General features: G+C 41.0%; 1 pseudogene; it reads right to left on the minus strand.

Annotated features, from left to right (window-relative positions):
- Nucleotides 1-10,099: 10,099 nt before the first annotated feature.
- On the minus strand, nt 10,100-10,699 carry LOC149210309 (serine/threonine-protein kinase TIO pseudogene; annotated as a pseudogene).
- Nucleotides 10,700-18,722: the final 8,023 nt, after the last annotated feature.

The raw sequence follows: 18,722 nt of genomic DNA on the forward strand, positions 1-18,722 counted from the left end.
AAATAGTCGTTTACTTTCTTTTTGCAATGAAAATCCTAGCTACTAAGGAAAGAGAAGTAAAATTCTTTCAACATAGAGCAGAGAGCACACACTAAGATGCACTGTCCTAAATCAATTTCCGCATGCAGTCTAAATGCAAATGCACATGCATGTATTTGTTTTTTCAGTTTCCTTAATGTGAGAATGACAAAAAGAAAACTAAGTACAGATCTAAACTATCTTTTCTCAAAGCGACACTTTAGCAATTTCTTGTTCAAAAACGAAAGGAAGACTAAGACGACACTTTCAATTTCGACTTGAAAACTGCTTTCGACACTTCAAAGAATTGATGATTCAAATCAAATACAATGGCAAAAGTGTAATCGACTATCTAAAAGAGGAAGACTTTGTTAGGTCCCTATACTACTAGTGTAACCCCTTATTGTTATTAGTACAACCCACTTATTATATTGATGTACCCATGTAGTGCCCATATTGTTAGTATTGTGCACCATAGAAGCCCACTGTTGTTATTATTGTGCCCTTACATTATTATTGTTATGTCGGCTCTGATTATGTTATGACCCCTTAGACTCCTATATATAGAAAGGAGGTCTTTTCATTTGTATCATCGAAGAATTGTTCATTTATATAATGTAAAGGAGGTTGCCCCCTCGAAGAGGCTAAATTCTAAGGCATTGATCTATCTTTTCTATCTTTTCTTGAGATGGTTTCATAACAGACTTTACGACACTCTTTTCTTTGACTGAAAACGACACTTGCAACACTTTCAAATCAGAAGACGAAAGTTCGATTAAGCTACTTTTTGCAAAGGAGAATTGTAAATGATGAAAAATACATTAAAAAACATTCACAATTATTTATCGATGGAGGCTGAATAATGCAAAAGAAGAGAGTTTCAACAGTGATATACTGATCATAGACAACAAAACTACTGAATAAAGCTAAAGACAATGAAGAAAAAACCAAAATCTGGAGGCAGAAACAGTCATACTCAATCATCGCACCTGTAACATAGGGAAACATGGATTCATTTCACCTACAACACACGGGAGGTGCAATGCATCCAGGTTGCCAATGAGAAACAGTGTGATGGTCCAGGGACGAGACTGAGCTTGGTTTTCACTCACAGTTTGCAGCTAAGTTCAAGGATTTAGGCTGAGATAATGATAGACAGTAAACACAAAGTATAGGGGCTGATCTAATGAGGTTATTTGAGCTACCACCAGGGCACTTAGGATGTTTGCAAGTCAGATGTTCAGTTCATAAACCAACCCGGAGATTGACTGAAGTAGAATTGATATACTTTACAGTTGCATAGCAAAATCAGTTCAAAGGCTAGTTGGCTTAACTTCAGGCTCCGTCTGTGGTTTATAAAGAAAACAACAGTGACTAACAATCAAACTATTCGCTCCCCAGTGGAGTTGCCATTTTGTTATCAGGAAAACTAGTGTCCATTCAGAGCTGCTAGTCCCACTAAGATGGGTAGCTATCTTAGAAACAAACAAACTAAAGTTACTTGTGTTTTCCTTTATGAGAGATATATGAGAGAGAAGCAGAGAATACCAACCTCAGTCTTTCGCTTGGCTCCTTGCTTGTTTCCTCCCCCCTTTGACAGAGCTTTGCCACTCTTTCCTCGCTTGTCCCACTTTAAAGAACACCTGTAGAGTCAAAGTAGCATAATACCATCAAAGCATAGAGATCTATAACCATAAACAATATAGGATCAGATGTATATTAACCATACAAATTCATACACCAATACAAGATTCAGACATATACAATAATATGGAGGAAAACTCAAATAGCTTTATTGATAAAAGTAGTAGAAGAGAGGATTATAACCCAGCAGTCTGACCTAGCACCATCCTCCCAGCATGAAAGCCCTCTTCACCTCATGAAAAGCTAAATCACCCAACACTACAATGTTTCACAGAGAAACCAACAACACTTCCTTGCAAAATGCAAAGTTCCATCCTTTGGATCTCTAGGATGAGGGATCCATATATAGATATTTGCAGGTGGGTGAGTTAGCTTTTGGGATTTTGATTAGTGTCATTTCTCTGATAGCTCTTGGTTCCACTTGGAGATTTCATGATCTCTTACTCATCCCTAGGCGAATTCAGAGAGGCAAGTGTCAAATGAGCAATTTCTAGAAGATTCTCTGAGTTTCCACCTAGCAAATTGTCTCTACTATTTGTCTGCTCTCGCCCATCGCACCCTACAGAAGGGATTTTCAGTATGCATCGCACCCCCCGTGTGTAATAAGTGATATGCATCGCACCCTGACCATGGAGCAAGTGAGATGGTCCAGTTTGACCAGTTCTGAGTAGTTTTTCAGGGAGAACTTCTAGGAAATGATGTAATCAGCTGACCTTGTTTCTTTAGGGTATGAAACAACACTTTTAGGGGTTTAGAATCCCTTGTTTTATGGACATATGTGATTGGGGTTGCAGTGCCCAAATATGTCTATAACAAACATATAAGTGGAAGGTGTCACTGGCAGAAAACTAGAGGAGTTGTCAAGTGAACCATGATGCCGACACAACCCGAGGTATTCACCGACCGCAGATAGTACATTTATACGCTATGGGAATAAATGAGTTGAAGTTGACCATGTGATAAATCATTTGATTAACAATCATTAATGTATACCGTTAACAAATGCGAGATAACTCACCAATGATGATAATGGGTGTCAAGGTACCCCGGTACAATATAACAAGTGTGAATAAATGTGTTGAAGTCAAAAACTTGAAGGAATCTATCAATCATGAGACATTGATGTATTCTCATTGTTGATAGCGAAGGAGTCTTCCACTAATGACTGCTAACCCTAAGGTACTAAAAAAGGGACTCTAGACCTTATTCCTTGAGCAATGAGTCAGAGTCGACGAGAAAAGATATGCAAGAAGGAGGGAATTAAGGCATCCCACATCAACCAACGCGATTGTAACTTGCAGACTGATAATTTGGAAGAACTCAGATGAAGAGAGATGAAGTAACCATTATGAGCTACATTTCCATCATACATAAGATGTGTCTAGTGCAAGACAGAAATCCTCTAAACCAACTAATAATGAAATCTGACACAAAGGTGAGGAATCCACCAATAGGGTTAAATGAAAACCAAGGTATTGCATGAATCCCAATGTGTGATAATGTAAGAGGACATTGAACATAAGGGAAACCACTCAGTCAAAGACCCATGATACTGATCGATGTTGAGCACAAGGTCACCTATCAATGATGTAAATAGGGCCAGGGTGCGACTCTAGGTTTACTCTCAGAGCAATTTGTCGAAGTTGATAAGAGAAAACCTGCCATTAAGAAGTCAATGGGGACCTCCTTAACCAACATGAGTGAAGGACCAAATAGATGATGTGATACTGAAGATAACTTGAAAAACCAAGTATGGCCGACAGAAATGAGTCAAGAGACATCGCAGAATGGATGACAACAAGTTTACTTACCTTGAACAAAAGCACGACTCAATGTGACTTTATGGAAACATAAAATAACTTTGTATAAGTTTTCAATGTAGGAGGCATTAACAAACTCTCCATATGATTGGAAGAGATAACCAACCGGAGGAGGAATGACTCATGAACAAGGTTATGGCTTCCCTAAATCTAGACTAAGTCCCATCCCAATGGAGGAAAGACTCATTTTAAGTGCTTTGTTCAAGGGTGACACAACTGACTCTAACTGCCATCAAATGATGAAGAAACTGTCCCGTTCCTACTCTTTTTTGGAATATTTGATTTTTTTGTCTTTTTCATATTTAAAGCCTGAAAAAGAATAAAATAATGCCTATAGTACAGTGGAAAGAACGAGTGTCAAGGGAAAGTGCACTAGTTCTTGGGACTGGAACAATCCTATGCTCAATGCAAGGTGGCAGATGTTGGTCATCGACACTCAGGGGAATGTTCTTTCCACAGAAGAATAGGTGTCAAGTCGCAAAGGCTAATGAATGCATGGTTTCAACTTGCAAAAGGTCATGGTCAAAAGTGGCTTATACACGAGTCCAAATGAAGCTAGATTAAGGCCAAAATAGGTACAAGTAGTCAAAATGAAATGCAATAGTACAACTTAACACATGGGAGCCTCTAGGGTATAAGGCCAGAAAATAGCGAAGAAGAAGAAGAATGAGGCTTCAACGAAAAGTCATGGCGAGACTAAAGGGGACTCTTGAGCCTAACAACAAATCTTCAACATGGGTTCCAAGTGAAAACAAGGTACACCTAGGGGGGCCATGATAAGATAGGCTCCTACCACGTAAGTTATGACACTTCTAAGCAGTAAGAAGGTTTTGTGTCATGTCTTGGTGGGGTCGATCCTAAGGAAAAAACAGAAAAATAAACTGATAAATTCACAATGCAGGTGGAAAACCTAACCTATATGCCAGTTTCGAGAACTAATACCTGTCAAAGTGGATCAACCATAAAAATTCGCAAAGGATAAGTCTTCAAAGTTCTATAGACACAATTAGGAACACTAGGCAAGAAGTTAATACATCACATATATAAACTTTAGATAAAATCTTGTGTTATAGAATACAAAACTTTAAAATGCATACCTTATATATACAATATGGTACAAGGAACCACATAGCCTTGCTGCATCCGTATAATAGTTCTTCAGGGCAAGATCCTATCGGGAGTCAAATGAAGGGCTCCTTTGGTAGCTAAAACTCATGGCTTCAAAAAGATCCTCCTGCAAAGGCAACTCAACATCAAAGAAATCATGAGAACTAGAAGGATCAAAAGAGGGAATTGAGGGGTCCCATTCGCTCATAGGAGAAATCACTCGATCAACTGCTGAGACCAAATCCCAAGAAGGAAAATAATAATTAAAAGGATGCTTCTCAGAATCAATTGAGCATTGAGGATATAATGCCACATAGTTCACATGTGGTCGGGAAGAGTCTCCTTGAAAACTTGGAACATACCAAGGGGTATTCTGAACTAAGTTCAAATTAGGATGGTGATTATCATATGCAAGTTGATAAATAGTGAAAATATTTCCCTTATGAGGAAAATACATCACTCAAAAGAGTGAAGACACCAAAACATTCATAGCATAGACATAATCACTCCCAAGTAGCATATTAAAGTGAAATGGGCGATAAACCACCACCATATAGATTAAGACAGTCTTCCCACCTAAAGTAATAGGAAATTGAGGAAGAACACCCATAGATTCACCAAGTCTTCTATCATAAGCTAACAACTGACTATCAACTGCCAACAACTTTGGAGAACCCAAACCTTTCTAAGTTGAGGAGGATATAATACTTGCAGAGGATCCTTCTGTTAAAATTTTATGACTAAAAAGTTGTTTCCTGCAATCCCAACCCGGTTTCAATTTCACCTTATCACTCCAATTTAGTTAAATGCCCTTTCCCATAAACATACATTCAACATATTGAATTTTGCAAATGAAACTTTGAAATTAAAACATATGGGACTTTCAACACATGTTGAAAATAAATATGGACATAACCAGACCAGCAACACACATAAAAATACACAGAGATTTTTGGTCAACTTAGACCCAAGCAAAACCCCTTCAATCTTCTACGGGGAAAACCTGTTAGAGAGCTCTTCAAATTTATTTATTTTTCAAGTTCGAGAAATATACATTTGTAGACAAAACAAAACAACAAAATACAATTTATCTCTTCAACCCAAAACTCTTGAAAACAGTGCCCACTTCGCCTCGATTTGTGTACCCACTTGAAGCTGAAAATATGTACTATATGGATACGACTGTACAGATTGTACAGTCTGTATTGTACGGATTCTATGGAATTTTGTACTGTTGTATGGACTTTTTTTTTCAAAAAAATAAAATTTGAAAACTTCTCTCAAATGGTGTGCAAATGACAACATTCAATGTTGTTCATACCGTACCTTCTACTGTCTTCTATGCCTTGATTTCCATGCCCAGCTTTGCCCAGAAATCACTCCTTTATCTTGCTGCAACAAATTTCTCCTTCAAAACTTTTCTCTAGCTCTCAACGTCCTTTCTCCAATCTGCTCATGAATAATGAATGCAATCTCACTTTTCTTTTCCCCCTTTTGTTTCCCTAAATGAATTTTGGGCAACCCTAAGATCTAATGGATCAAATTTATTTAGATCAAGGGATGAGAATAAATGTGCATTTAATTCTCACTTTCTATTTTTTAACTCACCCATTAAATAAAGTACCCACATTGTACTTTATGTCTAAAGTCACTTTTCACTTTATAATTTAACATTGACTTTACCACTTATAAAGTCACTTTCACTTTATAAAGTCACATTAGGAAATGAATTATTTTTGACACTTTTCCCTAGGTAAAGATTAACCCATGGGAAACCACTTATCTAAGGTACATTAAAAATCAACACTCCCTCTTACAGAGGAAAGTGTTTCTCACCACTGTACCCATTTTCTGACCTCAAGACCCTAATCTTCCTACCTGTCCGCTTTTCCACAAGAGCTTTGAAATCTTTAAAGAAACTGAAGACCTCATCCTTGGTCTTTAGGAAATATATCCAAGTCCTCCTAGAGTAGTCCTCAATGAATATAACATAATACTCATAACCACCCAAAGGCACAGGAGACATACGACCACTAACATAAATATGAATCAATTATAGTATACTTGTAGATCTATTGTCACTGGCTGGGAATGGGAACTTGGTGTATTTTCCCAAAGCACACCCTCTCTAGAACTCATAATGCTCAAGACTAAAATCAGGAACTCCAATAGTGATCTCCCCCAGTACTCTCAAATTTCCATTATGCATATGCACCATCCTTCAGTGCCATAACTCACACAAGTCTCTACTATTGGCGGTACTAGTGTGAGTGCTACCAGATGTGCTACCCACCACTGCTCCTGTCGACTAAAAAATGAACCTGTATAATTTCCCAGAGCGGACTCCACTCACTTTGGTCGAAGTGATGGAAGCTCCCCTAGGATGCATCAATACTTTCCCTCTTGAGAAAGTGACATCAAACCCCTTCTCCTCCATAGCAGACACTGAAATCAAGTTATTCTTCATCCCTGGAAGATACAGAACATCCATGACCTTTAAAGGAGGCAATGACTCCCTCTCAAAGATCACAATCCCCACACGAACAATTCTCACAGTGCAGTCATCTCCTATTACAATCTCAATATCAAGTGCCCTCTCTGCAAGCTCTAAAAAGAACTCCCTACACCTTTCATATCACAGGAAGCCTTGTTGTCTATGTACTACATGTTGGGAACGGGTTCCCCTAAGGATAGTTTTGGGGCTAAAAGCCCATGTTTTGGAACAATTTTGTAATAAAGTTGTAAAGTCTTCGCATTTTGTGGTCACGGAGCGCAAAAGTGTCAAGAGTCATAGAGGGTTGTCTGCCCTTATTTTGTAAAGTGTAAAGTCAGATATAAAGATCCACCCATGGCCTACAGACCATGGGATTGTATAAAAAGGAGCTAAGTAAGTAAGCTCTAAGAAGTCTTAAGGAATAGTTAAGAATGGAGTAAGGAGTTAAGCACTGGAGTCTAAGAGTTTTCAGGTCTTACCGTAGGTAGAGGCTCTGCAGCTCAGTGTGCAGAGGCCTATGGTGGAAGTCTGCAGTTAAGTGCGCGGACCCCTGCAGCTATGTGCGTAGGGCGGATAGAGTCTGTATTAATCTGAAGATATCAACAAAGAGAAGTCTGCAAATTCTGTGTATTTATTTCTTGTTAATGCATCTAGTTATATTATGTTTTGGGTTTAATTTACAATGTTCATGTGATGTGTGAATGTATGTGACTGTATTGGTTAATTAAACACAAGTAAGGATATCAGTTTATGCGACGCTAACTGTAGTTGATTAGTAAGCTAAGTAAAACACTTAAGATAACTTGGGAACCTATACAATACACTGACATAGCAACACGGAAGTACTTAGACCACGGGTTAAGGCTACGCGAAGTTCAATCGTACACCTTCACGGAGGTACTGAAGGCTGGAATAACGGGTAGACCGACAGAGCCCTGAAAGCTTAGTGACCTACGTGGAAGTAGGAACAAAGGGTATAAACCGACATCACGACCATCTCAAGGTGCGGAAACTTGGTCCCAGCATCCCCCCATACTGCTTCAGGTGAGACTTCGGTCCGTGCTCCGCGAGCTGATGCCGAAAGGGCCAGTAGTGTAGTGATTTGTTTGGCTAACTAACGTTGAACCTGGGTCAGGCCCCACAAAGCCAACAAATGGTTCCATTGCTAGGACCAGAATCTACTTAAGAGATGTGTGATATCGTATCACTGGTGTTATCACAAAATCAAGCACTGAAGGCTGCCAATCAGCAAGATTCTGTGTAACTATTTCAAACCAGGCTTTGGACTAAGGCTTAGCCTCCTTAGTCTGAGAGGGCTCTCTCACAGATTATGAATATTGACTAATGACAAGAAAAGATGGCTAACTCTTATAAGACACATGAAAAATAAGCTGGCTGGACAATATTGAATTGATTCCCATTGGGCTTATGGAGTCTCTCATATCTCAGCAAACAAAACACTATCTTTTCATAGAAATCAAGGCACTTTACATCTAAATGTTCAAACATAACTTTGAAAACACAGTTTGCCAAGGCATACAGGAAGTCAGAGCATGATTCATGAGTTCTGAGTGATTATGCATTAAAAACACTGTAAAAGAACCTTAAAGAAAGAATACCATCACACATTTGAACAAGAAGATCCATTGTGAATCCTGAGAAGAAAACACAGTCATTTGCATTACTGAAATTTGTTTATACATAAACCAGAAACAGTCTTCTCCAAAACATCCAACCCCTATTACCTCACTCTCTTAGCTATTTATAGAGTGCTTATTCTATCTCATTCGAGCTTCCACCTCCAGCATGAGGGGAGCTCGATGATTGCCATTAATTACTCCTATCCGCTATTGAACTAACCTATTAAATACAGTCAGCACTAACTGAAGTTCTAAAAGGTTCTAATTTAATTATAACTTTAATTCTATCTTCTTCGTAGAAGATTCCTCCTTGCAGCTTTGACACATGGCTTCCTTTCCGTTTGGCTGAGATGGCTGAAATGAACAGTTAATGCTTCATGCTGGTTTTGGATACTGGATGCATCAATGGTTCAATAGTATTCGGATAAAACCCCTGCTTTTCCGGTCCTTGTCTTCCACCACTCTCCGAAAATGTAGCAGCATGTCTCCAACTCTTTAACACCCCAAAAATGATGAGCATCACCATATTCCCAAATGTGCTGGAGGCTTTATTGATTGAACAAGTGTCTCTCTTTCAAAATTCCCGTTCATATTATCAAAATAGCTGCTCTGCGTTTAAAATCACCACCTACAGCAGTTTCGTAGCGCGCTACGAAACTGCTGTGTGATTTAAAAAACACAGTCTTCCTCTAAACTCCTCACAAAATTGAATAGCTGTTGTTGCCATTCTTCAGTTTCACCTTTGCTATGCTGGGATTCAGAATCACATTCTCTGTATCCTCCATAAGGCTAGAGTGGGTTACCTTCTTTTCCTCATCAATGATCACCTCAAGCTTAGGCCTAACATGATTATTGAGAACTGAAGCACACAAAATCGATGCCCTTTTTATATATTTTTATCTCTGTCTCGTCCTTTGTCCTTGCATTTGTTCATGTATCTCAGGGTACGTGCTGCCTCATCCACAAGCTCAACAGTCCACTCTCGGTCATTCGAAATGCCAGGTTAAGATATCCAATTGAAACGCATATTACAACGTCAAAGAATTGTAGAAGCCTTCTCTTTAGCTCCAATGACACATTGCCAACAGACTGAGATTGCATGAAAATACCCTTCTCTAAAGTACTGGAAATTGCAATGAAGTCTATGACAACACGAAAGGCCTGAAACCCTGTCATTTGGCCTGTGATGCGCTTTCCACCTCCTTCTGTTTTTAAGTATGCTAAAATTATAGATATAATGAATCCATTCAAACAATCAGGTCCATTGATAGAATTTCTCTGTCTAGCCCAAACTTTAAGTAATAATAATGCTTCCACAAAAGTTTCTTGATCCAGAAATGTTCTTTTTAAGGATAATACTGTTGGAATGATCCGTATCACAAAGTCATTTGCAGAAGTTTCTGTGACTTTTCAGAAGCATCATCTGTCTGTGTCTTTCCTATGGAACTACTGCTACGTGCACTGGCTATGTTTCGAGCAGGTGAGGGAATCACAATATTGACTTCACCCCTCCAAGCTGCATCACATCCTCTTGCAGCAGCAGTTGCAGCACGTGCTTCTCTAGCTTCTATCTCTGCTTGGCTCTCTTGTACAAATGGGTGCTCCAAAAGTGCAGGCCAAGTCAATCTATTCTGTGAAACCTTGTTCAAAAGACCCTTCAAAAAACTTTTGAAATTAGGGCTGATATTGTCTGGATATTTAACTGGGTCCTTAACAATGTGCCGAATAAGCGTATAGACAAAATTCGTATAAAAAGGAGGTTGACCAACAAAAAGCTCATATAAGATTACACCAAGTGACCATAGATCTGTTGTATGATTGTATGGTTGTTCGCGTACTAGTTTAGGAGCCATATAAAGCGGGGTCCCTTTGATTGAACGAAGCACCATTGTATTGCAAGACATAGCTCTTGCAAATCCAAAGTCGCAAAGCTTGACAACACCTCCAGCACCAATAAGAATATTTTGAGGCTTCATATCACGATGTATAATACGATGAGAATGGATATAATGAAGTGCCCGCGCCAGTTGCTTAGCAATAGCCTGAACTTGTGCTTCAGGAAGTCATTTGTCATCTTCAAGAATCTCCAATAGTTCACCCTGTGCAAATTCTGTGACAACACAAAACTCCTGTGGACTTTCAAATGCATCTAGCATCTCTATGATATTTTCATGCTTCAGCTGTCGTAATATCTCAATTTCCTGCCTCAGATTGTCAATGTCTTTTTCACTCTTTCCATGCTTTAAGATAAACTTCATAGCAACTATCTGCCCTGTGTACTTGTACCTGCCTTTGAACACCTTTCCAAAAGAACCTTCACCAACTAACTCTACAACATGCTAATTTTCCACGCCCATCTTACAAATTATTGAAAATGGCGGAGATAAGTTCCTTGCAGCAGTAAGAGACCTTCGTCGAATGAACAGAGAATGAGTGGCCCCGTTCGGTGATCCGGAGGGTGCGTAGGATCAGATTGGAATGCAAACCCAACCATCAGTAAATGTACAGCATCTTCAGCAGCTACATACAGTATGCCCCACCGCTTCTGCCAAGCTATTTCTGAACCCTTCTTGTTTGGGACTAACACCCCTTTCGTTATTTTGCTTCCGCTTCAACATTCGAAGCGACAGAGGCAATCCTACACCATGTGCCTTCTTTTCAAAAGTTACAGGGGAAATTCTACTAACATTTATGCCCTCATAGAAAGCAGCTATATCACTAGTGAAAAGACGAGGCATGCACCACAGCTCAGGGTAAACCATTTAACCTTATACTTGTTAATGTTTAAAACTGTAGCCAGTTCAAGGCCAAAGTATCCTCCACCAACAATCACAGCTGTGCATTCTTGGCTAATGTATATATGGGAAGAATGAGGATGAAGCATCCGACCATCTTCTTCATCGGATGCATCACCAAGGCGTGCAATTGCCTCAAAAAGAGATTGCTCATGCTATTTTAGTGCCGCCTTAGCTTTCTCTACATTGGTAGGATCAGGATGATCACCTCTAAAAACCCTTTCCACCTCCTTGATAAGCTTGTCAGTCTCCCGTAACTCAATACTAACAGGTTCCTTGTTGCGTGTACCATTTTGAGAAGATCCATAGCCCTTTGAACTCTGCCACATACAATGCAACTTAGAGAACCAGCATTCCCCTGCTTCCACTTGTTTTGCTATAATGTCAAACTCAGACAACCGTGTTGTAATGCTTCTGCCAGCTAGTGGAAAGGCATCTAAGCTGAAATAATGCTTTTAATGTTTGATGCGTTCACTTTTTACAAGCCCATGATATTTTTACAAAGAGCATCCCAAGACATACGTTGATATTCCAAGCTGCTTTTATCTTATAAATCCTTTCATCATTTGCGCCAGCTTGAAAGGAGGAACATAAACACCGCCACTTCTTCCAAGCGCCTTTTCAGTGTTTCTAACTTCCTCTTTCAGAACTCTGTTCAATAGGCATGCTAGGATTTTGGGTCTCCACTGAAAACTCGAACAAATCCCCAATTTCGTAGCACGCTACGAAATCACCTAAACAGGTAGCGCTGCGAAACTGCTAAAAAGGATTCATGCGCTGCGAAAACACCTTGTCCTTAAGCTAGGCTAAAAAAATTTGGCAACAGAATTTTCAGTGATAACAACTGGAATCCAACTAAGAAAGAGGTCGAAGACTGTTTGCATAGGAAGATCTATGAATTTGCGGCACAGGAGAACAAAAATCCACAACTAACAAAGGAACAATGTTTGGATAGCTACATGTATACAAAAATCAATGAGATCTTTTTATGTTCCTTTCCAGTTGATTTATATGAGTGGATCGCGAAGCTAGTGGATAGCCAAGGAAGGTGGAGGCTTGACAGTCCTATTGTCTGGACCCTAGATTTAGTACAGAAACTGGAAGCCTCTGAGGATAAGATCAGCCACACTATCGATCATTGGCTCAATTTCATCATAGGAGGATTTGTGACTGAATTCGCGGTCGATACCTCAGTTAGTTACAGCGAAACGGAGCGACGTTTTTTCAATGGTCCACGAGGTAAGTACTTGAAGTCTTAAAATACCTGGATTAAGATGTTATTGTGCAAAAAATGGGTTATGTATCTACCTTGATGTTCAGAGCTATGGTAAGTGGAAAGACTTATATAAACGAAGGAATAAAGGGTCCTGAATATAGCCCACTGATTTCACTGTCGTTGGGTGATGAAGAGGGAGTAGCACAAGCTTCTCCGTGAAGTGAAATTCAGCTCATAAAATAGAGATTCCTATGATTTCCACCTCCACCCACACCACCTCCAACTTCACCACCGTCATCTGTGACTTTGCCCATACCACCACCACCTCCACCGCAGTTCAACATGGAAAATTCAGTGAAGCTACCTTTGTTTAAGGGCTTGGGAAATGAGGACCTAAACTAGTTTTGGTTCATCGTGAAAGCTGTATGGGAAGCTCAGGGTGTCACAGATGATCACATGAAGAAGGCAACATTGGTTAGTGCTTTGCAGGATCGCGTGCTAACTTGGTACATCAAGTACTCTAATGATAACCCAAATGCTGGGTTGGCAGAGATCCAAACCATGTTGAATAAAGAGTTCAGTAGGCCTCAATCTGAGGCATATTCGATTGTGGGGATCAAGGAAATTGCGATGAAACCAAGTGAGACACCTTGGGAATTGTATTAGATATTGAAGTGTAAAATTCGTGAAGCTAATATGAACTTAACAGATGGACATTATCGCGAATGGTTCGTGTTTTTTCTCCTGCCTCACCTAAGGGTTGCACTGTCACAACAAATGATTACGACTCAGGCAGAGGCCTTGGAGATTGCCATAAGACTGCATGAAACGTTGATGCAAGATCTGAATCTGGGGGTTTAGTAGATCCATGCGTAGTTGCAAAATCTTTGCCTCGAAATGCAAAGTTTGACACAGGACAGAATAGTTTGACCGAAGGTGCGCGAAGAGATATGGTGCCTGAAATGTAAAGGTTAGGGGCATGACAAAGAACACTGGTTGGTCTTTGCGAACTATATTGCAGGAGGAGGACTAATTCCTTTGAGGCTGGAAGCCCAAACATGATCAAGTGAGGGGCCTGCGTTGTAGTGCGCTATATGCCAGGTAGCAGGAAAACATACGACAAATAACTATCATTTGCTGCAGAAGTGTGTACAAACACTGCAACAATTGTTTTGCAACTTCTGCAAGTCAGTAGGGCATGAGGAGTGCAACTGTCGTAGTTACAAATTAATGATGGACATAACACCCATCTATAGAGTTCAGGCAGAAATGTGGCCCCCTAACCAGAGCGTTGGGATGGCATGAACAGGGTTTCAGGGGCGGGGATGAGGCTGAGGCGGAGGAGGACCTGGCAAAGGTCAGGGACAACTAATCTGTTACAATTACAGAGGACCAAGACAGTATGCCCATGAATGCACTAACCCAATGCATCCGTCATGAAAATATTGTACTCAGTTTGATCATGAGACAAAAGACTATCCTACCCTAATAGTGAGGATATGCGACAAAGGGGTGCTACCACCTCAGCCGACTCAGAACCTGTAGATGATGAGGATTGAGCCTCGTGAGGAGGATCCGAATGTGAATATAGTGCTCTGAACTGGAATTGCAATGGATGATGATAAGGGGAAACATCCCAAAGATAGCAGATGGGTTCGCAAAGCTCCTACAAAGGAGGTTGAATTTGATTTGGAGCGCACACACGAAACATTCATGGAAGCAAAGAAGAGCTTTGTTGAGGCCTCTACCTCAAGGAGTAGGGATAATCCTAATCAGGAAATGGACCCTTCTATGCTTACGACATTTCTAGAGACCTGCATGAAGCTGTTGCGCGATAGAAAGGTTGTGAAGGGGTTACAGTAGCTTATAAATAGATGTGTCGGAAACACTCCGGGTGAACCACACATTGTACGAAAGATTGGTAAACATAAAGGAAGGATAGGACGAGAGATGAGACTAACCACGCAGATAGGAGAATATGAAATGGATCAGATTATTCTAGATCTAGGGTCAGAAGTGAATGTTTTACCAAAGAAGTCTCGGGAGCGAATGGGAAGACCCGCGCTCCAGTGGTCTCTGATTCAGTTAAGGATGGAAAATCAGCATAAGATCATCCCCATGGGACAGCTGCAAGGAGTAACTGTAGACATTAAAGGTGCGAGCACATTGGCTGACTTTGAAGTTATAGAAATTTTGGATGACAGCAACCCCCACCCTGTGCTCCTTGGCATTGATTGGGCTATTGACATGAATGGGGTAATCAACTTAAAGAAGCGAAAGATGATATTTGAAAAGAAATTGCTTCATGTAATAGTACCCCTAGATCCCGTTGAAGGATCTCGTTATACAGAACTAGTTTGCAATTATGAGAGCGATGATGATTTGGATTGCATATATAAGATAACAGCGTGAGACCAAGATTGGGTGAATCCGACAGCGGATGGATGAATTACATGGGATTGCAAGAGTTCCTATACCTCAGACTCTGATGAAGAAATAGAGCGTTGGCAGAATAGGCTACATGAAGTAACCACACTGAGCTGTAACATGATGACCCGATCGCTGCACTATGTATCATCAGAGGTAAGATATTTTCCCACTTATGACGGCTTGAATGGTGTAAATGTATTCTTAGATGCATTTGAGAGGGAAGTACGAGAGAAGCAGTGCTTCCAGGCTTTGGATTGGGCATTGCACGCTACTCCTGTGAGATGGTGGGGTATGCATAAGGGTGGTTTTGACCATTGGTGTGAGTGTAGGAGGATGATGCGAACACACTTTGGGAAGCCAAAGGTACGAATGACAGGAAAATATGATGGGAAGGATGATCTGTGCACACACTTGGCCAAATGGGCTAAGGATTATGGAGCGAAGCCACAACCTGAATCGGTGCACTTGTTCTGTCAAAAGAGCTTAGATGTACTGAAAGGAAAAATGGTCACCGCCTTAATTTTATTCTTCCTGGATTGGAAGAAGGAGTTTAACGTACATGTAGACGCGTCATGTATAACACTGGGAGCAGTACTGACACAGGCTAGCAAAGGAGAATTGGACCAGCCTATAGCATTTGCAAGCAGAAGGTTATTCAAGGCTGAGAAGAACTATCCCACCACTGAGCGCGAAGGGTTAGCCATGGTATACATGCTCCAAAAGTTTAGACACTATTTGTTGAGTGGAAATTTTAATATGTATATGAATCATTATGCGTTGAAATACCTAGTCAATAAGCCTGTGTTGGGAGGGATAATCTGTAGGTGGTTGTTATTATTCCAGGAGTATGATTTTTAGGATATTGTGAAGCCTGGACGACTGAGCATGAGACCAGACCATTTGTCATGCATCGAAACAGGGGAAGAGCCCACTAATTTGGAGGAGGGATTTCCTGACGCATAGTTGTTTACAGTGCATGTTGTGGATGGACACTTTGAAGACATCATACACTTCCTAATGACAGGAACTTCCCTGGAAGGTTACACCGTCCAGTAGAAAAGGAGTTAGTGGTACATGCAGTAGTCTTTTTTGTCATTGCTGGAAATCTGTACAAAATGGGATCTGACGAAGTATTACGACGATATGTACCAAAGTTTGAAAGGAGCAGTATCCTCACGGATGCTAATGGGGGCACCATGGGAGGCCATTATACGGGAAGAGTGACCGCACAGAAGATTCTACGTGTGGGGTTTTGGTGGCCAACCCTCCATCAGATTCAAAAGCTTACTACAAAGTGTGTGATGTGTGTCAAAAGACTGGCAGGCCATCACGGAGAGATGAGTTGCCTCTAAACCCATAAATGACATTACAACCTTTCAAGAAATGGGTGATAGACTTTGTGGGACCCATTCAGCCCCAAGGGAAGAAGAAGGAGTGTAGTACATTATCACCACGACTGAGTATTTGACTCGATGGGCGGAGGCACAGTCTGTGAAGGATTTCATAGGCACGACTGTTGTGAAGTTCCTCTTTGAGTATGTACTGATGCGATTTGGGTGTCCAAATATTTTGATGAGTGATCGTGGTACGCACTTTCTAAACAAAACAATCAGCATGCTTACGGAGGAATTTCAGGTATATCACCAAAAAAGCACACCTTATCACCCACAAGCTAATCAGACGGTTGAAGCATTCAATAAGGTGTTGGAGAACGCATTGACCAAGGTTTGCAACGCTCAATGAATTGATTGGGACCTATGCATACCCGCAGTACTATGGGCCTATCGGACGACATGCAAAAAGTTGACTGGAAATACACCCTTTAGGCTTGTATATGGTGTTGAAGCAGTGATGCCCATGGAATACATTGTGCCTAGTCTACACATAATAGCACTCACGGGTATGATGAATCACAGAGCCCTAGAAGAGAGGCTAGCACAGCTTGATGAGTTTGAGGAAAAGAGATTACTAGCTGGATTTCACCAACAGGTCCAAAAGCAGCGCAAAAAAGCATGGCATGATTGGCACATTAAGTTGCGCACCTTTAAGGTAAATGATCTAGTTTTTTTATATTATAGCAAGTTTGATAAATTTCCAGGGAAATTCAAAATGCACTAGTTAGGGCCCTATGTCATTAAGGAGATTACCGACATTGGGGTAGTTCATTTGGTTAAATTGAATGGAGATCCCTTCCCAGGAATGGTGAATGGCAGCCGATTGAAGCCATACACTGGTGATCTAGCCAGATGACTATATGAGGGTAGCACAGCCTTAGCGCTCCAGGCAGCTGAAAGGAGGCATGAGACTATAAACTACACTGCCCAGGTTGGGGAACTGTGTGATTGGAGAATTGTGTGGGACGACGAAATGTCACATGGTTCATGATAGCGCCAAGAGAGCTGCGCTACCCAGGGAGAAATCACACAGGTCAGCCGGAAAGTGACCATTAAAGTCACTTTTCATGATTTGATAGTAAGAATGCAGCCAAATGGAGTGAGCGACCGGCATTTAAGACAAACTTTATGGGTAAGATCCTTGGAAATCTGCCTCCAATCCAATATTAATGAACCGAATGTGGGGGGAACGGTCGGATTTGAACTTGAATGTGCCTATAAGTTATAGGTGGCTACCCAGTAAAAAAACACGTGGCATTTTGAGAATTGAGTTGTTAATCTCTCAGGCGCACATAAACTGCGAAAACTTTGAAGCTTTACTAGCAAGTTTAGTATTTGAGACATTTCCAAAGGAGACACAGGAGTTGTTGCATAGCATCATGTCGATGCCCACAAAGGCTATGAGCGCTGAAGTAGTGAAAACTGAGGGGGCTGTGCCAGAGGTTGTTAGGGAAGTAGAGGGAGTTGCTCCAGAGGTTTCAGAGATCTTAGTTGAAGTTCCCAAATCACCATAGACCCCTAGACCAAAGCCAACCCTAACTGAGGAAAGTGCGCAGGACAAAAAGGGCAAGCAGGCTGTGATACCAATGCCGGTGTCGCTTAGACGAAACCCACAGAAGGACAAACCCACCACACATGAAAAGGGAAAAACCATTAACCTGGAGCCGGAGGAGGAAGAAATTGAGGGCATCCCGATGGATGATGAGTACTTGTGGATAGAAGTGGAGAAAGTTGAAGCCGAGGGTTTTGACCCTATCAATAAATTTTTCGAGTACATCCCTCCGCGCAAGGGAAAGACCAAGGTGCCAAAGGACAATGACAAGAGCAAGGTCACCTTGCATGCCCCTCTGTTGCAAGACGAGATTGTCTTTGAAGGACCACGATTGGGGCAGGTTCCTTTATTGAAACTAGAAGATTGGGACTTAGCTGACCATGAGAAGTTCCCACACTTTGCGACAAAGCAGCTATTGTGCTGCATTATTGACACAACCAAGGAAAGTGCGCAGGACAAAAAGGGCAAGAAGGTTGTGATACCAATGCCGGTGTCGCTTAGACGAAACCCACAGAAGGACAAACCCACCACACATGAAAAGGGAAAAACTATTAACCTGGAGCCGGAGGAGGAAGAAATTTAGGGCATCCTGATGGATGATGAGGACTTGTG

This window comes from Pinus tabuliformis, chromosome 1_2, assembly GCF_031772625.1.
Source record: "Pinus tabuliformis cultivar Carrire ecotype Pingquan chromosome 1_2, CPIR1, whole genome shotgun sequence".
NCBI lineage: Eukaryota > Viridiplantae > Streptophyta > Pinopsida > Pinales > Pinaceae > Pinus > Pinus tabuliformis.